Genomic DNA, 25,214 nt, shown 5'->3' with positions numbered 1-25,214 from the left:
TACGGTGTATCACATAGAGTGACGACTCCATATCACCCACAAGCTAATGGTCAAGCCGAAGTCTCTAATCGCGAGATTAAGAGAATTCTGGAAAAAACCGTGTCAAATTCGAAAAAAGAGTGGTCACAAAAATTGGATGAAGCGTTATGGGCATACCGTACCGCTTTTAAATCTCCGATTGGGCTAACTCTGTTTCAATTGGTGTTTGGTAAAACTTGCCATTTGCCGGTTGAATTGGAGCACAAAGCATTGTGGGCCCTGAAATTGTTAAACTTTGATAAGGATTTGGCCGGTGAGAAAAGGAAGGTGCAACTACTTGAGTTGGAAGAGATGCGCAATGCCGCATATCACTCAAGTTGGTTGTATAAAGAAAAAGTAAAAAAGTATCATGATAAAAAGCTGCAAAAAAAGGAATTTGTGCCCGGACAATTGGTCCCATTGTTCAATTCCAGGTTGAAGCTATTCCCTAGAAAGTTGAAATCTAAATGGTCCGGGCCATTTCGGGTCAAGGAAGTCAAGGAATATGGAGCTATTGTCATTGAAGACTTAGAAATGAAAGAGAGTTGGACAGTGAATGGCCAACGTTTGAAGGTTTATCTCGGCGGTCATGTGGATCGCGGGAGCTGTGCTATCTCCTTGGATGCTCCTCAGTGAGCATTGAACCGTCGAGCTTATCCGACGTTAAACAAGCGCTTGTTGGGAGGCACCCCAACATTGTAAGTATTTACAGTTTTCTGTTATGTTGTATTGGTGTCCCATTTGAAAAACCTTGCTGAATGTGCTTTACCTGCTGTTATGAAAAAACAAATTGCTATCATGCTCGCTAGCTGCTCGCTAGGCGAAGGCAGTAGCGAGCTGATTCGCTAGCTGCTCGCTAGGCGAAGCAGTAGCAAGCGCTGCGTGGCAGCATTTTATTTCTGTTTCACAAGGCCACTCATTTGGGCCCAAACACTTATTTCGTTTTTTTAGTCTGATAAAAGTATCAAACAGAACCTCACACACTCACAAGCACTCTCTCACTTTTTCATCTCACTCAAACCCTACATTGCATTGAAAACCCCACTCGTGCATTTCAAATTTCAGTCAATCTCTCCACTAAGGTTTGTCCTATCTCATTACTTTACGCTTTCACAGTTGAAATTTCTGAATATGAGACATTTAGGGTGAATTTGGGGGAATGGATACATTAGGTTTTGCATGTGGGGATCTGTAGATTTGCATGTATCTTAGAACTATGCCTTGCATGATTTATCACTAAGTTTCTAAAATGGATACATGAGACCTTGGGTTTTTCTGGAATTAGGTTGTTAAACATTGCAAAACCCAAAACCCGTAAGATTCGCTAGCATCTCGCTAGGCAAATCAGTGGCGAGCATTCGCTTCCACTTCGCTAGGCGAACCTGTAGCGAAGCTTCGCTAGGTCCTCGCTAGGCGAAGCAGCAGCGAACATGACAGAAGTTGGTTTTTCTGTGTTGCTTTCTAATCTGTTTTGTGTTTGTGTTGTTTCCTCTTTATGTCTTTACAGATGGGATCCAGATCTAGCGCGCCTAAAAAGAGAAAGGGCGGGAGCACTTCCCGTCCCGTGCCCATACAATTCGACACCGACAAATTTGTCGGCCCAAAGCAAGCGGCTAGATATGTGGCCTTGGAAAAGAGGAAGATTTTACCAGAAAAAAGATTTATAATCAACCCAGAAGGCACCTACCGTACATTTTCTGGGTTGATTCACAGCAAGCGGTGGGACCGGTTGATATCTCCCCTGGAGCACTATGACATCGAAACGGTGCGTGAGTTCTACGCGAACGCACTACCGGACGACGACGAGTCATTCACATGGACGACTAGAGTGTCTGGCCGTACTGTCGCTTTCGATCGGGATACCATTAACCGTGTCTTGGGTGAACCGCTCCATCTGGGGGAAAATGAGAGAGACACTTACCATAGGGATTTAAGGCTTCACCGAGATACGGATTCAATTTTTGTTGCCCTATTATTGGAAGGGAAATCAGTTGAGTTGAAGCCATCTGGGGTTCCGATGAGATACCATAGGGAAGACATGATTCCCTTGGCTCAACTGATTCTTTTGTTGGTTCTTACAAATATCAAACCCAAGTCTCACACCTCAACCGTGCCGATCCCAGTGGCACACTTGGTTCACTATATTCTGACGAATGTCCAGATTGATATGGCGAGGATTATTGCTTTGGAGTTGAAGCCCGTGATCGAGAGCGGGCTAAAGTCGGGGGCACGACTAAACTGTCCCCTTGCTTTCCCGTGTCTCATCATGGCTTTATGCAAACATGCGAGGGTGAAGCTACCCTCCCGGAGTCAAGTAAGGATCCCACCGGCCATCGATGACAGATATGTGGCCAAGTACTGCAAATCGAGGAACTTAAGGAGTAGTTCAGCCGCTGATGCTACCGGGACTTCTGATGGTCCCGGTACTTTTGCTCATGGATCCGATCCTTTCCAGCAGGTTGTCTGCAACTACAATTGGGATTGGATGGCGGCAACTCAGCGCACCATGCTTGATATGCATGATTCTATGCAGCTGTTGAAATTGCAGGTGCGTGACCCTTCCGATGAGCATTCAATGATGACACGTGAGCAGTTTCTGCAGCACGCAAGCTGGCCTGTGGACAGGCCTGTGTTCGGAGAGGGGGCGGGTGCCGGTGCTTCTAATGCCGATACTTCTGGTGATGCTGAGGATGATGGTGATGATGACGATGATGATGATGATGATGCTATCGGTTCTGAAGCCGGTAGTGATGGGGGTTTTGAGTCCTTTGAGGATTAAGTTTGTTTTATTTTTCATGTTTTGTTTTATTTCATTGTATTTCCAAATTTGTTGCATTTTGATTTTTGGTGATGTACTTTTGGGGTGTTTTGTCCCCCATGCACATTTTAAAAATTTTAAGTAATAGTTATTGTTTATGTTTTTAATTTGTGTGTTTGGTTTAAATTTCTTTTTGTTTAATAAAATTTTGGTTGTCGAGTTGTCAAACCTTCTAGATTGGTTGCTCCTCAAAGAAGTATCCAATGAAGGTGCATCCGAGCTTGGATGGCAATGATAAAAATAACAAGTGAATAATGCTAAGGTACATGGTTACCTTCGGTTAGAATTTTAGAATGCATTAAGAACTTTACTCCTTTTTGTAAGTGAATATTGTTCTTTGTGCAACATAATTGAATGAATGTTTCATCTAGGACTTAAAACCACAAATTGTGAGGAAACCTCCATTGTACACTTAAATGCTGGATTCTAATAAACTTTGTTGATTCATTTAATTCATGCTTGGTCTTTTATTATTGTGAATATGTGGAAGCAATTAGAAATGATCAAGGCGCTTGTATTTTATTGAGCACAACCAATTCCAAATACAACTTACCCGTGAGCAGAGAGAGTATTTGTTAACCCCTTTGAGCTTAAACAGTTGAATCTCGGCTTGAAACTAAGCGAGATGTCAAAATTCTTTTTTCTTGAAACCCGGAAAATTTTGATAATTGTTCTTTTGCCGTAAAAAGGCAAGAGCATTCACTTAGGGTGAGTAAAATAAATAAGTTGGGGAGAACGAAAATGAGAATCGGTAAGTACCACAACTCTTGAAAAACCGAGCAAGCATTGAAAATAAAAATTAGAAAAAAAAGAAACATCTGTTTTGTAAATACGATGTGAAAAGAAAAGAAAAAAATATATAATAGTAGAGAAAATGAAAATGAATGCTTGCTTGGATGAAAAATAGTGAAAAACAAATTTTGAGTTGTGAAATAAGAGTTGTGAAGGTTTCAAATGAGAAACAAATGGAACGAAGTTGAGATGTGTGAATAGTGTACAGTGAATGTCTCTTTTGCATCGGCAATTTCGTTTTCAATGGCCTTAGAAATGACCCTTGTTTGTAAACCTAACTAAGCTACAACCGAAAAGTCCTTAGTGATCTTCGTGCTTCCGCATTTTCATTTATAATTGTTAGACATTGTATGAATTAAATTGATTTCTTCATTGTTTGTTGGAGAGAGAGATTGTCCCCGCGATTGCAAACGCGTAATTTCTTCAATCCTTATTCGAAGAGGAGAGATAGGGTGATTCATTCAAGATAATATTGTTGTGGATAGATACATATTTCGCATTGCTATTAGGTTTTAGTTCTTGTGCATTATGTTATTCTACCCATTGGTAACTTGTGTATAGTTGATTCTCTTGTGTTTGAGCCGTTTTATCCGATTTCGGAGAAACCTTTTTCTTAAAGCAAATCCTCTTGTCCTTCAAGAGGCATACTTTGCTTGAGGAAAAGCAAGAATCTAGTTGGGGAGAGTTGTTAGATGCCCAAAAGTGCTTATTTGAGCTATCAAATGTGGGCATCTTTCACTCGTTTTTGTTGCTAAAGTGTTTGAAACCGCCATTGCTTTTGATGATTTGCAATATAATGTTAAATGATCTTGGTACGCTTAATTTGTGTGTTATTGTGCAGGAATAAGGCATGAAAGAATAGAAAACAAAGACACAAGAAGATTGGCAAAGGGACTAAGAAAGGAAGCATTTATAAACATGCTCGCTAGGCGAGTGTTGTAGCGAAGCGCTCGCTAGGCGAGCACCCAGCGAGGTGGTAGCGAATACTCCCAGGATTTTATAGTAGCAAACATCAACATACTCGCTAGGCGAGCACCTATCGAAGGAGGTAGCGAGCGCGCCCAGACTTGGTCAAAAGAGCAGCCAACACTTACTCGCTAGGCAAGCCTCTAGCGAGGTTGCAACGAGCATTCCAGTAGCAAAATCACCAAAACTCGCTGGAGCGAAGGTGGAAGCGTGGGCTTCGCCTAGCGAAGGTTCCTTCGCCTAGCGAACAAGTGAAATTCAGACTTAGATATTTCTGGGCGCAGGTGCCTCATTTTAGGGCTCGCTAGGCGAGCCATTCTGCTCGCCTAGCGAGCATGACAGCATGACAGCAACACTATAAGTAGCAGGGGCTACTTTTAGGAGCCATACTTTTGTACTTTCACACTTAGATATTTTTACAGCATTCTTAGAGATATTTTGTGACCTATAAACACCTCTTCTTCATTTTTCTTCATCTCTTAACAATATTCTACAAAAAGAAGGTGGATTCCCATCCAAACTCGATTCTTCGACTTGGATGTTGATCAACCTTCAACCGAGACTTGTTGTACAAGCTACCATGAAAATGAGTAGCTAAGTCCATCATTTTGTCAAGGTTAGATGTAGATGATCATAAGCTTTGTATGTAAATGAGATGATCTTCATTTGTAGACTCTTTAATGATGAATATATGGTGAAAACTTTGTTTTATTGAAAACTCTTTGTGTTGGTTTATGATCGAGAGATGTTTACCAACTCTTTACCTAGGTTTTCATCCAATCTTGTTTGTTAGCTAGAGATAGTAATGAATGATTTTGTTCAGCATAAAGTTGAACCAAAAAGTTGTCATTTTGATAGATTGTGTTAGAGGTAAACAATGGATCAAAATGGGAAAACCCACAATGTGTGTTAGAGATAAACACATTGGGAGGACTTTGTGAAATAGTTTATCACCTAAAGGAGTTTATAAGTTTTGTTGATCGAACATATGCATGCAAAGTGATCGTCGAACCCTAACTTTGGCAATATTTCTCAAAACGTTAAAATAATACTTTTACCGCAATTTATTACTTCTTTTATGCAAGATACCGTGACTAAAAACCAAAACCCCTTGTTACCTTAAGCTAAGAATTAAAACAACTGTCGAAAGGCGGCGATATCTCACAATCCCTGTGGAGACGATAACGAAAACCCCACACTTCAAAATTACTTTCAACAATATGTTTTAATAATTTTCATATTCCTGATATGTTAATAAATGTATTGGTTTATACGTTTGGTTGATGAATCATTGCATTGTTGTAATATCGTGGTGTGATGATTATGTTGTTATGTCGATGATGTTAAGATGTTGACGAGTTGCTATTATTTTGTTGATATTATTCATGTGGTAACATGAATGGGTTGTTGCATGATGAATGATGTGATGCATAAATGATGAGATGTGTGTGGGGATCCTTTAGGTGAACCTTGTTGTGTTAATACATGTTATTCGGGAGTCATGCATCTTGGTGTACGGGCTTCAGTCCAATTTTGGTGAGCCTCGATTCTATGGTGATGGTTCGGGTGCGAGTAGCTAATTCTTATTATGAGGGATTAGTGAAGCATTATCTATGTTGATGGTAACGAGTTTTGGTGAGCCTCGATCCCATTGTGATGGATCGGGTGAGAGTAGCTAATTCCTATTATGGGGGATTAGTGAAGCGTTACCTATGGTGATGGTAGCGATTATGGTGTGCTCCGGTTCCAAAAGGGAATCGATCCTATGGTGGGGATCATGGAGTGAGATGAACCTGAGTGTTCATATTTGGTACCACATGCATGTCGAGTCGGTGTTGAGTACATTGCATGAGTGTTGCACTTATATTGGTTGTTGTTGATGTGTTATTGGATGAGATGTTGTTGCATATGATATTAATGATAATTGAGATTTGGTTTTGTATGATGTTGATGATAATTGAGATGTTGTCGTGTATGATGTTGATTATGATTTGGATGTAAGAATGTGATATATTGTTGAAGCGCCGCAAAAAATACAGAGTCGCCACCGGATTTTATTTATTCCAAAGGAAAGGGAAAATAGTGATAAAACCCCAAATGAGAGAAACGGTCTCGCAACCAAGAGCGGATTCGGAAGTCGATTATGCAAGGGGAAGGTATTAGCACCCCTTACATTCATGGTACTCCATGGGAACCACTTGCTCGTATCAAATGCGTATGGATGTTAATTTATCTGTAAATTACTTGCTATCGGGAATGAGATGAGAGAATTAGATGGGAGAGGAAATAAGTTTTAAGTTAGTGTGTTCAGTTATGAATGGAAGGTTGTTAGGAGGAGCTTTTGTGAAGTGGTTAAAGAAATTGGTTGTGACGAGTTGTTGATGAAGGGTTTTTCCAAGTGAGGTGAGTTCTATTCTTCCCCTCTTATGCTTATTCTGTTTTCGTTGTTGGTCGAGTGTTTGGAAAATGTTATCAATCGGTTAGAGGGAGTTATGAGTTGGTTATTCGGTTAGGAAATTGGTTAGAGTTTGTTATAGTTAGGAAGTGATTGTTTATGTTATCAAACTGTTATGCGTTAGTTACGAAATTGCAATTCATGTTAGATGGAAGTGCATTTGGGATTTAATTTCATTTTGTGTTTGCTTGATCAATTAAATTAAATGATGGTTGATTGTTAATTTGATTTGCTTTAGTCGATGCTGTTGTGAATTTATGCAAGTGACTTGGAATATCGTTGGCGTTCTGCATTTCACTCTGGCTGGTGTTGTAGCTATTATGGCTTGGAATTGTTCTGTCAGTGGTCGTCCGAATCCAGTTACCGGTTGGTTCAAGGTGAGGAAAACAATTAGAAGCTTTTGTTGAATGTTGTTGATAGGTAAGTCAGTTCACTGCACTGCTCAATACAAGGCTTCCTTTCGCAATACCGCTGAGAGTATATTGATTGGCAGGTTGGACACTTGATGGCTAATAACCATTCTTTTTGTTTCTCTATGATTTCTTTCCTTCTATATTATTAAAACTACACAAATAGAAACATTTTTATTATTAAACAAACAGTCAACAACAACTGAACCAACAAGTGAACACAATGAGTATTACATGCTTTAATTTTTTTATATGTAATATGATGATTAAATGAATGCATTTATTGTATACATGGGCTGAAAAGTGGGCTTTGGTTTATTTTTTTACAAAACAAAAGGCGAATGGGCTTACTCTTCTCAACAATCATGGCCCATCAAGAAAAGGAAAGAAAATTCTAAAAAATGATTAAAAGGCTAAAATTAAATCGAAACCGTAAACTTAATTGTACATGATGCCGCGACTTCTAAGATTAATAAAAAATCTCTAAAATCAATCCTGACTCCAAAATCAATTTTGTATTCGAAATTGAATTGAACTTTAAAACAATGTGGTTCCTAGAATTAATTTGAGAAAAGACGAAATGATTTCTAAAATCAAATTTAAATTCTTATTGAATGGAAAGAAACCTTAATGCACTAATGGATTAATATCAATGCACTAGGACCTCATATGAACCACAAGATCACGGACCAGGAATGCAACAATAAACTAAGAATTAATGGATGAACTTGAATCAATGCATTAGGAATTCTAGCCAACGGACCATGAACTTGAATAAAAACATGACCATGAATGAAACAAAATACGTGTGACGAGCTATGGCCAAGAGGTTGATTAAGATTGATGAGACACACAAATGAATAATGGTCCGAGTCCATCCAGATGGGCGCCAATCAAACAAAAAGTCATGAACTTGTGTAGCTTGAATGAATCCTAATCAATGAATCTGAACCATGAACCTTGATATAGCAAATGAACCTTCCATAATGGACCAGATGAATAAGATGGAACCTCAATCTTGAATGTACACAACACTGATGATCCCACAATCCATAACTAGGGTTTTAGGAATTTGAAATGATCTTGATGAATACGACCGGGACGAAATACTCACATCTTATTCAATGCACTGTGTGATAAAACCCTCAAATCCATGATTATGCTTTTTTTTTCTAATGCAAGTGGAATGCGTTATGGTACAATGAATATGTAGATGCGATGAATGCTTATCGGGATATGCAAATGCTTAGAATTAGTGACCTAGATGAACTTGTGAAAGATAGGGTGAATTTTGGGGTATGACAATTGTTGTGCATGATTGTGTAGATGTTGTACTTTATTCTTCATTCTATATCGTTATTATTGAAATGAATTCTCACCCCTCATGTTTGAATGTTGCCTTTACATGGGTATCATGTAGATACTCAAGAGTAGTATTGCTGAAGTAAGTGGAAGATAGCTATTGGATTACTTCTTTATTTTGTCAGTTTTACTAGTGGTACCTTGCTCTGATCATGTAACATCGGGTTGGGCTAAACGCTTACTTTATTCCTTATGTCTGATTATGTTGAAGTTATAAGACTAATTTTGTTGTTGAAAATTCTTAAGATGTTGAGTTGATTTATTAAAACTCTCTTATTTTGTTATTGCAATTAAAGTTGAGACTAGATGTTATTACTTGCTTTATCTTCCATAATTATGATGATAATTCTGTTGCGATGATACTTTAAAATGGAAGTGAGCATGCAGTGACAAGTTATGAGTGTCTTATTTTGTGAATATATAATACTGATCAAATGAAGGATGTCGTGTAAACATCCCAGGTATGATTCAGATAAGTAGGATGTCGTATAAACATCCTTATTACAAATGTGTGTATTGAAATTTATTGTTGAAACTTGTGTTACGGAGCAGGCCATGTGTGTTATGAATGTGTGACACCCTACGTGGTTTTATTTTATATTTAATTTACACAATAAATTATATGTGGGGTTTAGGGTGTTACATTTGTGGTATCAGAGCAGATTGGTCCGCCCGGTCAGGTTGTTTAATTATGTTTGTTCCCTAGTATACGACATGCGTGTGAGAACACTGTCGATGCTTATTTTGTTTTTCATTTGCATGATGGGAATGAAACAAGTGGGGAAGAAACGTCTTCTTCTCTTGGATGTTCCAACTGTATAGAGCTTAGACATCATGTTGCTGCATGCAAGAGTGCAGTGTTGGCTAATTAACTTGTTTTGAGAATGTTGTGCTTTTCCTGAACCCAAAAAGAGGTTGGGTTCAAGGATGGTGTCAGTTAGCAAAATGGTGTGATCCTTGAGGGAATATGTTCAGGTGTTCTCGTTGGTCGCTTCCTTGTGAGGGGGAAGGCGGTGTTTTGGACAGAGATGAGCCAGTGGTGTGTTGAGTATCCTGACGTGTTCCCTGAGGATGTGTATGGTTTGTATTTTATTGGAACAAGTTAACGTTATTCTTTGAATGAATTGGTTGGAGTTAAACCAAGTGTTTACCAATTGTTTTGATAAGTTGGTGCAGTGTGTCGCTGATTGCAAGAGCTCAGGCGATGGTAAAGTTGTGTTATTCCTAACACTGAAGATGTTGTAGATTCGAGATTCCTGTCTGTCGGTCAAGTTGTAAAATCTTTAGGGAAAACAATAAGGTATTGTTAATGTTTTTCTCGGAGAGTAGAGAACAATGTGACGACTAGTGTTATGCCAGTGGTGTGTTATTCCAGATGTTTTCCTAAATATATCTGCGACTTACCTCTAGAGAGTGAATTTGAATTCGATGGAGGTGAAGAGTTTACATTTGTATTAGCTAAGCAAGTGAGAGAATCCGTGAAGGATATGGCACAAGTGTTTGTGATGTTAGATTCATTGGAAGCTAGAGGACATGGACTAGTTCGTGATCTTCCTGGAGTGTGTGAATTTCCTGAAGTGTTTCCTAGAGACATCAGTGATTTTCCTCTAGAGTGCGAAGTGGATTTTTCTATAGACTTAGTACTTGGTACTAGTCCGGCGTCGATGACTCCTTATAGGGTGTCGGCTTTAGAGTTGGGGAAATTGAAGAAGCAACTAGAAGATTTGCTCGAGAAGAAGTCTGTTCAACCAAGTGTTTCTCTGTGAGATGTGTCAGTGTTATTAGTGAAAGAAGAGGGACGGTAGTATGAGGCTATGAGTGATATGAGAATTATATTGTAGGCATTGAAAGAGAACCATTTGTACGTAAAGTTTTTCAAAATGCGAGTTATGGTTAAAGGAAGTGAGTTTCCTTGGTCATGTGATTCTAGTGGTGGTATAGTTATTGATCTATCGAAGATAGATTCTGTGTTACAATGGGAGACTCTGAAGTCTTCCACTGAGATTAGAAGTTTTCTTGGATTGACTGGTTACTACAGGAAGTTCATTAAAGGTTTTTCAAATTTAGCATTATCGTTAACTCAGTTGAATCGAAAGGGTCAGGCGTATGTTTGGGATGTGCATTGTGAAAAGACTTTCCAAGAACTCAAGAAGAAGTTGATGGCTGCTCCAATTTTGATTTCGACGAATCCAAGTGAGTCCTTTGTTGTATATTGTGATGCTTCGAAGATGGGTCTAGGAGGTGTGTTGATGCAAAATGGTCAAGTTGTGGCTTATGCTTAGAGACAGTTGAGATTTCATGAAAGGAATTACCCTACGCATGATCTTGAGTTGACAACAATGGTATTCATGTGGAAGATTTGGAGGTATTACCTATTTGGCTCCAAATTCGAAGTGTTCAGTGATCACAAGTGTTTGAAATATTTATTTGATGAGAAAAGTCGAATATAAGGCAGGGGAGATGGCTTGAACTTTTGAAGGGTTATGATTTTATTTTGAGTTACCATTTGGGTAAAGCTAATATTGTAGTTGATGCAATGAGTAAGAAGTCTTTACACAGGTCAATGCTTATGGCTCGAGAGTTAGAACTGATTGAGCAATCTAAAGATGACTTAGTGGATGGAGAAACTCCTAACAATGTGAAGTTGGGTATGTTGAAGCTAACGAGTGGTATCCTTGAAGAGATCAGAGAAGGTCAGAGATTTTATTTGAGTTTAATAAATCGTCTCACATTAATCGACCAAGGTAATGGATATGATTTTCGAGTTGATGAAAATGATGTGATGATGTCAAGAGATATAATTTGTGTTTCTGATGTACCCGAACTTAAGAGGAGTATTCTTGAGGAGGGTCACAGAAGTGGATTGAGTATTCATCCTGGGTCTACGAATATGTATCAAGATTTGAAGAAGATATTTTGATGGCCATAAATGAAGAAAGAGGTTTCCAAATTTGTGTATGCTTGCTTGACCTGTCAGAAGTCAAAGATCGAATATCAGAAGTTGTTGGGTCTGCTGCAACCATTGAATATTCCATAGTGGAAATGGGATAGTATTTCCATGAACTTTAACAGATTTACCGAAGACTTAAAAGGGAGGCGATTCAATTTGGGTGATTGTGGATAGATTGACCAAATCGGCTCATTTTGTACCGATGAGGATAAATCATCCTTTGCAGAAGCTGTATGAATTGTATATTGATGAGATTGTGAAGCTGAATGGTAATCCTTCAAGTATTGTGTCAGATAGAGATTCGAGATTTACATCAAGGTTATGGGAGAGTCTGCAGGCTACTTTGGATACTAAGCTAAAGTTGAGTTCTTCTTATCTTATGTAGACGGACGGTAAAATAGAGAGGACTATCCAATCTTTCGAGGACTTGTTCAGGGCTTGTGTGCTAGAACAAGGAGGTACTTGGATAGTTACTTGTCGTTGATTGAGTTTACCTACAATAATAGTTTCTATTCTAGTATTATAGTGGACCATATGAGGGGTTGTATGGTAGAAGGTGTAGAACTTATTTGAATTAGTATGAGTCGGGCGAACATGTTGTGCTCGGACCTAAGATTGTTAACTTGATGAATGAAAAGATTAAGATGATTCAATAAATGATGAAAGCGTCGCAGATTCGTCAGAAAAGTTACCATGACAAGAGGTGGAAATCCCTTGAGTTCTAGGAGGGAGATCACGTGTTTTTGAGAGTTACGCATGTAACTGGTGTTGGTCGAGCTTTAAGGTCTCATAAGCTCACGCCGCGTTTATTGGTCCGTACCATATTTTATAGAGGATAGGAGAGGTGGCCTATTAAATTGCTTTGCCTCCACTGCTAGCTAATCTCCATGATGTGTTTCATGTGTCTCAGTTGAGGAGATACATTTTAGATCCATCTCATGTGATCTAGGGGGATGATGTGCAGCTGAGAGATAATCTGACTGTTGAGGTATCACCCGTGCAGATAGAGGATCGAGAAGTGAAGCAGATGCATGGTAAAGAGGTTGCCTTAGTGAAAGTAGTTTCGGGTGGACCAGCTAGTGGGAGCACGACTTGGGAGCGTGATAAGTAGATGAATGAGTGTATCTGACTCTGTTTTCCTCAAGTAATTTTCGAGGGCGAAAATTTCTTAAGTGATGGAGAGTTGCAACACCCCGTTGTTTTATTAGATATTTTATTATATTTTAATTGTTTGACTTATGCATTTTAAAGATTTATTTTATGGTTGGGTGTTTGGAGGGTATGTATCCTTGAGTTAGGGGTATAAAGAGATTATAGAAGTAAGTAGAATGATTTAGAATTGTTTTGATAATTAAAAATAATGTTTTACTTATTTTTATTATATTAATTAGTGAAAATAGAATAATTTAGGAAAATATAAGAAATTTAGAAAGTTAGTGGGAGGAAGGAATATGAGATAGATAAGTTTGGGCCAAGTTGGTGATTTGAAAAAGTTTACCCTAAAATAAAAAGTTAAGAGAAACCTAGGTTTAGGGAGATTTTCATAATACGTGACATTTGAGAAAAAAGGAGCAAAGAGGCAATAAGAAAGGTGATCAAGAGAAGAGAGTGAAGGTTTCAATTCAGAATTTTTGGGTTGGGAGAAAATTCTGCATTCTGTCTGTCACAATCGCGAGCCTTTTTTTATGTTTTTCCGTCGAAATCGTTTTGGCCATAACTTTTGATCCGTAAGTCCAAATCGAGTGCCGTTTGAAGCGTTGGATATCTGAAATAGAGGGAAATAACTTTGTTTCAGGGATAAAATAATTTTTGTGACTATTTCATGGACGTTTTTGACGTTGAAGAAGATGTAAATTGTGTTGGAAATTCTAGAAAACAACAACTTTTTAGTAACGGCTTCGTGCACGGTTTTGATCATAACTTTCAACTCATAAATCATTTTGGGTTGGGGTTTGAAGCATTAGAAAGATAACTCTAAGAGATATAATGTAATGGTGATAAGTGGAATGTTTTAGTATTATTACTGTGCCTACTGCTTTGGTGAAGTTTTTGTTCATACGTTCGGTTAATGAATTGTTGACATATCCCGACGATTTTGGTCATAACTTTTATTCCGTAAGTCCGATTTTGATGTCGTTTGAAGCGTTAGAAAGCTAACACTCATACCTAAAACATGATAGTGATTATTGATATGTTTTAATAATATTCATATGCCTGATATGTTAATAAATGTATTGGTTTATACGTTTGGTTGATGAATCATTGCATTGTTGTAATATCGTGGTGTGATGATTATGTTGTTATGTCGATGATGTTAAAATGTTGACGAGTTGCTGTTATTTTGTTGATATTATTCATGTGGTAACATGAATGGGTTGTTGCATGATGAATGGTGTGATACATAAATGATGATATGTGTGTGGGAATCCTTTAGGTGAACTTTGTTGTGTTAATGCATGTTATTTGGGAGTCATGCATCTTGGTGTACGGGCTTCAGTCCAATTTTGGTGAGCCTCGATTATATGGTGATGGGTCGGGTTCGAGTAGCTAATTCTTATTATGAGGGATTAGTGAAGTGTTATCTATGTTGATGGTAACGAGTTTTGGTGAGCCTCGATCCTATTGTGATGGATCGGGTGCGAGTAGCTAATTCCTATTATGGGGGATTAGTGAAGTGTTACCTATGGTGATGGTAGCGATTTTGGTGTGCTCCGGTTCCAAGAGGGAATCGATCCTATGGTGGGGATCATGGAGTAAGATGAACTTGAGTGTTCATATTTGGTACCACATGCATGTCGAGTCGGTGTTGAGTACATTGCATGAGTGTTGCATTTGTATTGGTTGTTGTTGATGTGTTATTGGATGAGATGTTGTTGCATATGATATTAATGATAATTTAGATGTGGTTTTGTATGATTTTGAGGATAATTGAGTTGTTTTCGTGTATGATGTTGATTATGATTTGGATGTAAGAATGTGATATATTGTTGTGCATGATTGTGTAGATGTTGTACTCTATTCTTCATTCTATATCGTTATTATTGAAATGAATTCTCACCCCTCCTGTTTGAATGTTGCCTTTACATGGGCATCGTGCAGATACTCAAGAGTAGTATTGCTAAAGTAAGTAGAAGGTAGCTCTTGGATTACTTCTTTATTTTGTCGCTTTTACTAGTGGTACCTTGCTCTGATCATGTAACATCGGATTAGGCTAAACGCTTACTTTATTCCTTATGTCTAATTATGTTGAAGTCATAAGACTAATTTTGTTGTTGAGAATTCTTAAGGTGTTGAGTTGATTGATTAGAACTCTCTTATTTTGTTATTGCAATTGAAGTTGAGACTAGATGTTATTACTTGCTTTATCTTCTACAATTGTGATGATAATTCCGCTGTGATGATACTTTAAAATGGAAGTGAGCATGCAATGACAAGTTATGAGTGTCTTATTTTGTGAATATATAATATTGATCAGATGAGAAGGATGTCATGTAAACATACCAGGTATGATTCAGATAAGTAGGATGTCGTGTAAACATCCTTATTACAAATGTGTGTATTGAAAGTTATTGTTGAAACCCGTGTTACGGAGCAGGTCATGTGTGTTACGAATGTGTGACACCCTACGTGGTTTTATTTTATATTTAATTTATGCAATAAATTATATGCGGGATTTAGGTTGTTACAACGTGAATTGTAGATTTCTTTGGCGCCTCTCGGTCTCCAGTCCGACAACCTTGTCGAGCATGGATGGTAGAGAATTAGGGGTTAATCTTAGAAGAAAATCCAACAATAAATCAGGCCCAACATTTTTTACCCAATGGTGTCGAATTCAAACAGGGTAAACCCCGTAGGGTCGGACAACAAATACCTAGGGAGACAGAAGCCCCAAGAGTAGTGGTGGTCAATCGAAGCTAAAACCCTGACGAAATTATTCATCGCGTCCGACAGGAAAAAGTTGCAGAGGATAATAATTTGGCAACCATGATTGAAAGGCTTATGGCCTGAAATGGGGGTAAACATAGGCCTGTGCAGGTCAAACTATACATCTCATTTGTCTCGATATGTATTACAAACTGAACTTCCCAGGGGATGGGAAGTCCCAAAATTTACAAAATTCTCTGGTGATACCAACGAATCTACTTTCGAACATATAGCCAGATATTTGAATGAGGCCGATGACATTGCTAACAACAAGAACTTGAGGATAAGATATTTCCCTAGTTCCCTCATGAAAAATGCTTTCACTTGGTTCATCACACTCCCATCGAACTCCATCCATGATTGGACTCGTTTAGAAAGATTGTTCCATGAATAGTTTTATATGGGACAACCTAAGATTAGTTTGAAGGAATTGGCTAGTTTTAAACCTAAGTTTAGTGAGTCAATAGATGATTATCTAAATAGCCTCTGGTTGTTGAAGGCAAGGTGTTTCACACAAGTGCCCAAACATGAACTAGTCGAAATGGATGTAGGTGGTTTAAATTATTCCATTAGGAAGAAGCTAGATACCCAATATTTAAGAGATATGGCCCAATTAATAAACCGAGTTCGACAGGTAGAGCGCTTAAAATATGAAAAGGCTAGGGCAAGTAATAACAACAGAAGGGAAAGGGTAGAGTATGTTGATATGGATGAGGATAGTCATGAGATATATAGTAATCCTATAGGTTTTGACGGAAGCGAAATCGATTTAGCCGTGTTGAAACAAGGGCCATCTTACTCTTACAAGGTTCTTGCACCTTCGAACGAGAAAAACCCTGCCAAAACAGAAAATAATGATGAGTTCCCTAAGAGAATATACACCTTCGACGTGACAAAGTGTGATGAGATCTTTGATTTACTAGTCAAAGATGGTCAAATGATAATACCACCCGGTGCTAAAACACCACCGTCAGAACAACGGAAAAAATGAGGCTTTTGCAAATATCACAATTTTTTAGGCCACAAAACCTCACAATATTTTCTTTTCAGGGATCTTGTGCAAAACGCTATTAAGGATGAAAGGTTGAAGTCCGGTGACAACGGAAAGTCCCAGATGCAGACTGACTCAGACCCCTTGCAAGTGGTATATGCCCATTACACTGAATCTCCTGATGTCAATATGATCGAGGCTATTGAAGGACTCAGAGTCAGATTTCAGAAGATTAGGATTGTTGATGGTCCCAAGATGCAAGTCAACATGGTCGGACTGGGTGAAGATTCTAACATGAGGGAGGATAAGGAAAACACACTGCGAAGTGCAGATCAGGTGAAGGTTGCTTATCCTAAGAAGGATGAAAGCTTAGTCGAATTTCTCCACCACTGCCAGAGGAAGAAGTCTAAAGTGACGTTATGCCCAAGGTGCAGTTCTGCCTTTGACAAAAAGGCTGTCGAGAATATAGAGAGAGTTTGAATTGCCCGTCACAGGGGAAACTGGAAGGACACTCGGAACCAGTAAATCCATTGAGGATAACAACGGGGAGGCCCAAATCTCCATCCGAACAGGCAAGCCTTATTCAAGCCCACTACTAATGCCCCTAGGGACAAATGGGTGAGGCCCACTAAAAAACAGGGCCAAGGTCACGAGAAGTGGAGAATCTTTTAGTTCGGTCGAGGATCTGCCATTGCTTATCGAAAAGAGTTCTAGGTGACGAAACAACAAGTTTATGGATACAAAAATTACAAAGGAAAAAATCTTATGTCAAGATCCGAATGGAGGAGACAATAGAGGAGAAAGAAAGCTGAAAGAGAGGCGGCTAAGAATGACATGGTGAAGTCTAGTACTAACCAACTTTAATTTAACAATGAGGTCGAAGACATAAAGCTAGTAGGAAGAAGGCTTTTTTTCTCCTAGAAGGGATAAGCCCAAAGATAAGACGTCGGAGCAACCCCCAAAAGATGATGATATGTTAACTAATGACTTTGACTCAAGATTAGAATCATCTTTGAACATCAATTGCAACATGGTCTCTGTGTTATCTATAAAATATGATCAGGTAACAAAGGTCGAAGAGACGAAAGAGATAGACAAAGCAGAAATGGCCAAACACAGGTCAGTGTACTATTATGTGATGAATAACGGTTGCGTTCAGGAGCAAAACACATTCTTCGAAAGGACAGACGAAGGAATGAAAAACCATCTAAAGCCTTTGTTTATCAAAGGAAAGATGGAAGATACTAGAGTAAATAAGATTATAGTAGATGGTGGGGCGACAATTAACTTAATGCTGTAGTTCTTGTTAAAAAGGATTGGTAAATTCGAAACTGACCTGAAACCACATAATATGGTTTTATCGAATCATAAAGGAAAAATTGTCCATACTCTGGGAGTAGTTCAAGTTGACCTAAATTTTTTGTCTATAACAAGGCCAACTATGTTCATGGCCATAACATCAAGGGTCAATTACAATCTATTCTTACATCGTAAGTGGATTCATGGGATTGAAGTGGTACCATCTTTGCTCCATCAAAGGATTTCGATCTTGAGAGATGACAGTATAATGGAACACATTGAGGACGACCAAAGCTATTTTATGGCTGAGGTTAACCATGTGGATAATTATCATTTTAATAGAAATTTGGCAAGCATTGCACCTTGCAGCCCTGCTGATTTCCCACACATGCCTTATGATAAGGCATTTTATTATCTAAATCTGCACCCAACCCATGGTTTCAATTGGGACAGAGAGATCATGGGAGAAGTAGTCAAAGTTGAAAGGGTGTTATCATACCCCAAAATTCGCCTTACCCTTCACGTAATCATATAGGTCACTAACCCCAAACATTTTTATATCATCCTCATCCATTCATTTCATTTGGATAAGCATGGTTCAATCCGATTTACAAGTCGCATTAGTTGGATTCACCAATCCATTGCATATACAGTCATCATTTTGTTATCGTCTCATAATAATTGTTCTGATTAATTCTAACTTCGTATTGATTTCAACTTCAAATTAACTTTTTTAGTTTAAGTTGATTTAGAGGTTAGATTTGATCTTTGAAAATAAGTTTGGTTTTAGAAGTCATTTCGCTCTTTTTCGAATTAATTTTAGAAGTTCAAGTTGAGTTGAACGATTTAAAGTGATTCTTGAAAAGTCGAATTGATTTTGGAAATTTAATCATTTCATGTTAGAGTAAACCCATTCATTTTTAAGCCCAATTCACCACTTTAATAATCCATTTTAAATCATATCCATCAAAAGAATTTTCATTTGGAACCAATTTAAACGATTCCATAATCCATAACCATTATCCAATTAATCCTATCCATTAAACCATTTTGAACCATAAACCATTATTATCCATTAATCCATTCATTTACCCAATACTTAAATTAGCCATTGCCATGATGAAAGAGGAAATGAATGCAGGTACATTGCAGGCTAAAACAATTACAATCTAATCGAAGTACCATAACAACAGCATAAATGGTAACATGAAAAGCTGCATCAAACGCAAGTGAAACTACAACACAAAACGCCAAACGCATCAGTGCAAAACGGCAAGGAGAGTGCCAAGTCCAAAACGATGTAAATGGCAACGAAGAATGAAAAAAGCAGAATAAACTCACCCAGATTCAATCTTGAAAGTCTATAAATGCAAGTCTGAGCGATGAAATTGCTTCTTCTTCGAGTTTTTTTTTCCCAAAATCGCTTTTCCTCTTTCTTCTTCAACTAAACCAAAACTCCATTATCTTCTCCTTTCTTCTCCTTCTGCAACCACACGTTATGTAACAGAATCATAATCAATTCTCACGAGCTTCATTCACCACCTTCTCCTGCAGAATTTGGTGCGAAACCGCAACCATTCGGTACAGCGACATACGCATCCAGCATATCGAATCATAATCCATTTTGGTTCTCACCACAGCAAACACTCGCGTAAGATTAGAAAAGAGAAGAAGGAAGAGATTCTGAAGGAGCTTCACACTTAAGCTCGCATTCATCTTTCTCTTTGGTTCCGCACGGTCACCTTCAAGAGTAGGTAATCCTTTGATTCGCTGCATTTCGTTACCGTCGAGTTGGTTCTGAGGTCTTGGCTTCCTCCATAGGAGGATTGGATTCTGAATTTGTGTTTGAGACTCGTGAGAGATTTTCGATTTGGTTCGTGTTTAGGTAGGAATTAGAGGATGTTAATTGAGGATTCAAAATTAGGAGTATGTGACGGTTAGGACGGTGTGAGTGTGAGGCAATTAGGAGCTTCGTTGGTGGCGGCGATGAGCTCCAGCGCGGCAGAATCATCTGAGCATTCGACCGACCGTTGTGGAGGTGTGAGCTTTGGCTGCTGAGGTGAGTTTACAGAGACGAGGGTTCTAGGGAATATTTGGTTCCCTTTGCTTTGTTATATTGGGCCAATTGGACCCTAGGCCTGGCCTGTTCTTTCTGTTTTTGTATGTGATTGCTGCCATGCTCCCTCCATTCAACAATGCACCCCCTTGTTTGGGTCTTATCCAGGTTAGGCCCATCCTCAAGTTTTATTTTAGAACTTTAATTGATAATTATGTTTTCAGACTTTAATTGATGATTGTTTTAGGATTTTATTTGTTAATTTTTTAGGATTTTTAATTGATAATATAATTTTAGATATTAATAGTAGTATTAATTTTAGAATATGATTTGTTACTATTTTAGAAATTTACCTTTGTTAATAGTTTAGAACTTAATTGATTGTTAACAGTTTGGAATTAATTTTTGTTGATTGTTTTAGATTTTAATTTGGTAATGATTTGGAATTAGTTTTTGGTTAATTGTTTTAGAATTGTTATTTTGTTAATATTTTAGAATTGATAGTTGGATAATCGTTTTCTTGAATATTATTCTACTTTGATCTAACATCTAACAATTAACTCTAACATTTAAATTTCGTACCTAACTTTTAATTTCCGTTTCTAACATTTAATTTTTGTCATTTACTTTATTTGCTTTTACTTTGCTTTATATTCCATATTGTACATTCTTCACCTTCATATTAAAATGAACTTAAAAATGATTAAGATTTAAAAAATACACTAATTTCCAAGCATGGAAAGAACTTTGGACAAATGACTTAGGGACTTATTAGGACCCTTGCATTTGGACTTGGACTTGTGTGATTGACCTATGTGACTTGGAGTTTCCAAGGACTTGTAATCTTTTATTGCAAGAATGGAATGCATTCATGGCACTACCCGAGGGAGACTTGATTTGTATTTCCATTATCCAACTGTTAGTTTAGGACACAATTGCACACAAAAGCTTTCTCTTGGGCTACCTGACAATGAGACCTTTTATTTCCTACATTCCTTTGTACTTTACATGTACCCATCTCCCCTTTCGGATGTATGCTTTTACTCGTTTTATCTTTTATTGCTTGATGTCTATTCCTTAGGCATTAGGAACGCTCACTAATTCGTAATCAATAAATAAACCCTTGATCCAACGTCAAACGGTCTTTTTTCAAATCAAACTCGAAAACACAATAGATACGATTAGGATTGTATGTCACGAGCCTTAAGTGGTAAAGAAGGGATGGGAATGGAGCTTTCCTACACTCATTTTGAATGATTCAAACACAAGACGTTTGGCTTGGTAGTTCGAGGTATTCACCTTTATCCATAGTCTTTAGTGCAATCCGAAATCAATAACACATTTCTCAAAACCTAAAATTAATTCAACGCATTCAAACCTTTTGTTTGAGCTTTAGGGCATCACCATCAAAAACCCTTCTTCAAGGTAATAAAATCAACAAAACAAATAACATTTTATATCTACGAACTACGGGGCTCTGATTTCTCACTTCAACAAGTGGGCATACGTAGGCACGAGGACCCAATCCTTGGCGAGCACACTAATTTAAAATCTACCTCCATTTCGCAAACCTTTGGCAAGCAAACATTCGATAAACAACATCCACGTAAACGCAAACATCCTAGATGGTTCCCATAGAGTACCATGGATGTGAAGGGTACTAATACCTTCCCCTTGCATAACCGACTTCCGAACTTTTTCGTGGTTGCGATGACCATACTTTGGGATTTTTTCGATATTTTCCCTTTCCTTTGGAATAAATAAAAACCGATGGCGACTCCGTATTTTTCGCGCAGCGACAGCTGACGACTCTGCTGGGGATATCTCCTTAAGCAAGTCAAGCCTAATCTAGGTTGTTTCCTTGCGTGTGTGGGTGTTTATCCTTTTGAATTACTTTATTTATTTATTTATTGCCTTTCGCTTTAAATTTTGTAATATCTATTACATGGTTCCATGGTGTTGATAAATACTTCTTTGATTGCAAGAAGCCTTGTGGGAAAGACTCTCTACCCGAGTCTAGAGTGGAAACTTGAGATAGGAGAGGTTGAGTAGTATGGGCCATCGAGAAGCTTTTCTCGTAAGGGTCGATACGAGAACCTCGCTTAAAGTAGATTCTTTTGGAGACGATACGACCGTCAAGCTTTTGGCGTAAGCGATCAATATCTTTATTAGGATCAATGACTCTAAGGACCTTTGTAGAACATTGAAACTTTGACCCATTAAGATTGATGGTTGCGTAGTGCGGGTCCCTAGAAGCGTTACTCATGTGGGTCGGTACAAAGATCTCACTCAAAGTAGATTTTCTTGATGGAGTTGTCGATCAACAAGCTTTTGTCGTAAGCGGCAAACAGTCAAAGAGGTCCATGACTTTGAGACCCTTGTCTAGAACCCGATGTCAATGGTCGCGTAGTGCGGATCCCCGAGAAGCTTTTCTCGCGTGGGTTGGTACGAAGATCTCACTCAGAAGAGGCTCATTTGAGGGAATTGACGATCGACAAGCTTTTTCCGTAAGCGGCAAACAATCAAATGAATCAATGACTCTAGGGTCCCTATTTATGACCATAGACTATGACCAGTGAGATCCCTATTGTGGAAAGCAATCAGTGTTATCCTCCATCTGTACCTCAAACTTTTGAATCCATGTGCCTAAATATCGTCCATTCATTCATTCATACATCAAAATGAAAAATTCGCATGCACCCACGCATCATTTTGCATATCATTTTCTAAACCATAACAAAGAAGCTCATCCATCCTTTGTCCATAATCCGCAGTTGATTTCCCGACACTCGTATTGGACTTGAAAGATCATGGAGCAAAACCAGTTTGCTTCAAAGACGGATGTTGATTTGATAAAGAACCAGTTGGACCAACTTGTGGAAGCTATGACAACCTTGGCAAGGAGATATGACAACATTCAACGGACTGTAGCCACTGAGAATGTCATTCCACCTCAAGTAAACAATCTTGCTCAAACTCAGCCTGTGCAGATCCCTGTTGAGGACCAAGTTATACAAGAGTGTCCCATTGTCCGAAACAAATACTCCTTTTATGATGTTGCTGAGTATCATAGTTTTGCATTATCTACGCAAAATTCCCAATGGGCAGCCCTAGTGACGAAAACCAAGGATCCACTTCCAATGTCGTACAGTCAAGTACTATCGTATTTGATCAAAGGTGGATTGATAGTGCCGAAGGAACTGCGTCCATTGATTCCTCCATACCCATCAGGCTTTGACGTCAACGCCTGATATGACTTCCATGCTAGGGCACATGGGCATTCAATTGAAGACTGTAAAGTGCTGAAAAGCCAGGTACAGAAGTTGCTTTACTCCAAGTTTTTCTCATTTACACCTCAAGGTCTTCGAATCAACAATAATCCTTCACCTGGTTGTAAGACCCCAATTTTGACCCTAAGATCCCTCATGTTTATCTCATCATATGCATAGCATTGGGATCACACCTTGGCATCCTCCTTACCCCTCAATCATTGGTTTGCATTGGGAGAGATCACCAAACACATTTGATTGTATCATACTTCCTTTTTCTTTATTTTACTAACCAAAATACCAAAAATATGTCATTGTATAGTTTGTTCCTTTGTAGGTAGTGTGTATGCTCACATATGCTCTATCAAGCTCATATCTAGAGTTTAAGACCCTTAATGCAAGGAGCTCAGTCAAGATTTGGTTTACATTGGATCTAAGTATCATATATGTATCCCCATGATCTTCACATTTTATTTTTATCAAGAAATCATCAAGAATTTGGAGTTGGTTTGCCTTGGAAACCCTAATTCATCTAGGTATCTTGTGTGACTTCTTTAACAAGTTTCTTCAACAATTGATCAAGTGTTTCAAGGGATACTTCACCTTACATCATATTATGCATATATGATCCTCCATAAGTCCCAAAAGTCAAGATAATGTCAAGCTAGCAAGTTGGTTCATGGTGGTTGACCAGAGAAAGTCAACTAATCAAAACTGGGGTTCCCTAGACCGTATATCCTACAATATTTGTCATATGAAAATTATTTCAAGAGAAAATTTACTATATATGACATTCTAAACAACTTTCATGTTTAGGTCAAGAGCTAGTTTTGCTTGGAAATTCATTTTTTATGGTGAAAGATTATAGGTCATTTTGTCTAAACCTTAATTTGGAGGTCAACATCCCAAGGCCATAACTTGCTCAATTTTCATGAGATGAAATCACTTAAAATTTAATGATCAAATTAAAGATGTCTAATTCAACTTTTATGTTTGGAGTAAGTACAAATTCAACTTGAAAATGCATGTGCCAAGAGGAAACATTATAGGTCATTTTGGGTCAATACCTTTGAACAAGTGATTTTCCTCAACTTCTAAAATGCATAACTCCTTCATGTCAAATCCAAATGAGGTCAAATTTGTGACCAAAGTGAATAGGTTTGAAATATCTACAACTTTGTTGAAGGAACCTTTCTCATTTGAAGTCTATATAAAAAGTTATTCATGGTGGAAGAAGTGAACATTTGACTTGGGACTTAGAAAATTTTCAAATATGTTTGATTTACCAAACTTCCACCTAAAAATTCATCATGATCCAAGCTTCAAATGAACAAGTGTTCAACATGAAAGTTGTTCCCCTTGATTTCACCTTTCCAAAACATCCAAGATCATCTCATTTGGATTAGAATTGAAGGACTTGCGCATGGCTTCATTATGGAGAGTGTTTTGGCAAGATTGGACTTCACATGATCATTTGCTTTTGCATGCTTGCACATGATGCATTTAGTACTCTTTACACACGAATTAGAAGTGGATTGCATTATCATCAAGGCCCAAATCATTGCTCATGCACCCATGCAAGGAAGTTTCTAATTTTATCCAAATTTCAAGTGGTTTAAATATTAAGTGCATTGCCTATTTAAACAAGCTTAAGGCTTCAGGTTCATCATCAACACCTTGCCCAAGCTCTGCTAGACCATTACGAACCCTCACTTCCATAGAATTTTCTGTGATTTCTCTTGAAATCGAGCTTGAACTTCACATTCCGTTTAGAAGTTCATACTCCAAAAATTCACTTCTTTTTTCATTCCATTTGGCTTCTGCAAGCAAGAGGAGGAGAAAGCAATCAAATCCAGCTCAAGATCAAGTGAAATTGGATCAACTCGAAGGTGATTTTTCAGAAA

This window comes from Lathyrus oleraceus, chromosome 4 (genome assembly GCF_024323335.1).
Source record: "Lathyrus oleraceus cultivar Zhongwan6 chromosome 4, CAAS_Psat_ZW6_1.0, whole genome shotgun sequence".
NCBI lineage: Eukaryota > Viridiplantae > Streptophyta > Magnoliopsida > Fabales > Fabaceae > Lathyrus > Lathyrus oleraceus.
The sequence above is the reverse complement of the archived record's forward strand: the minus strand, read 5'-3'. Positions refer to the sequence as shown.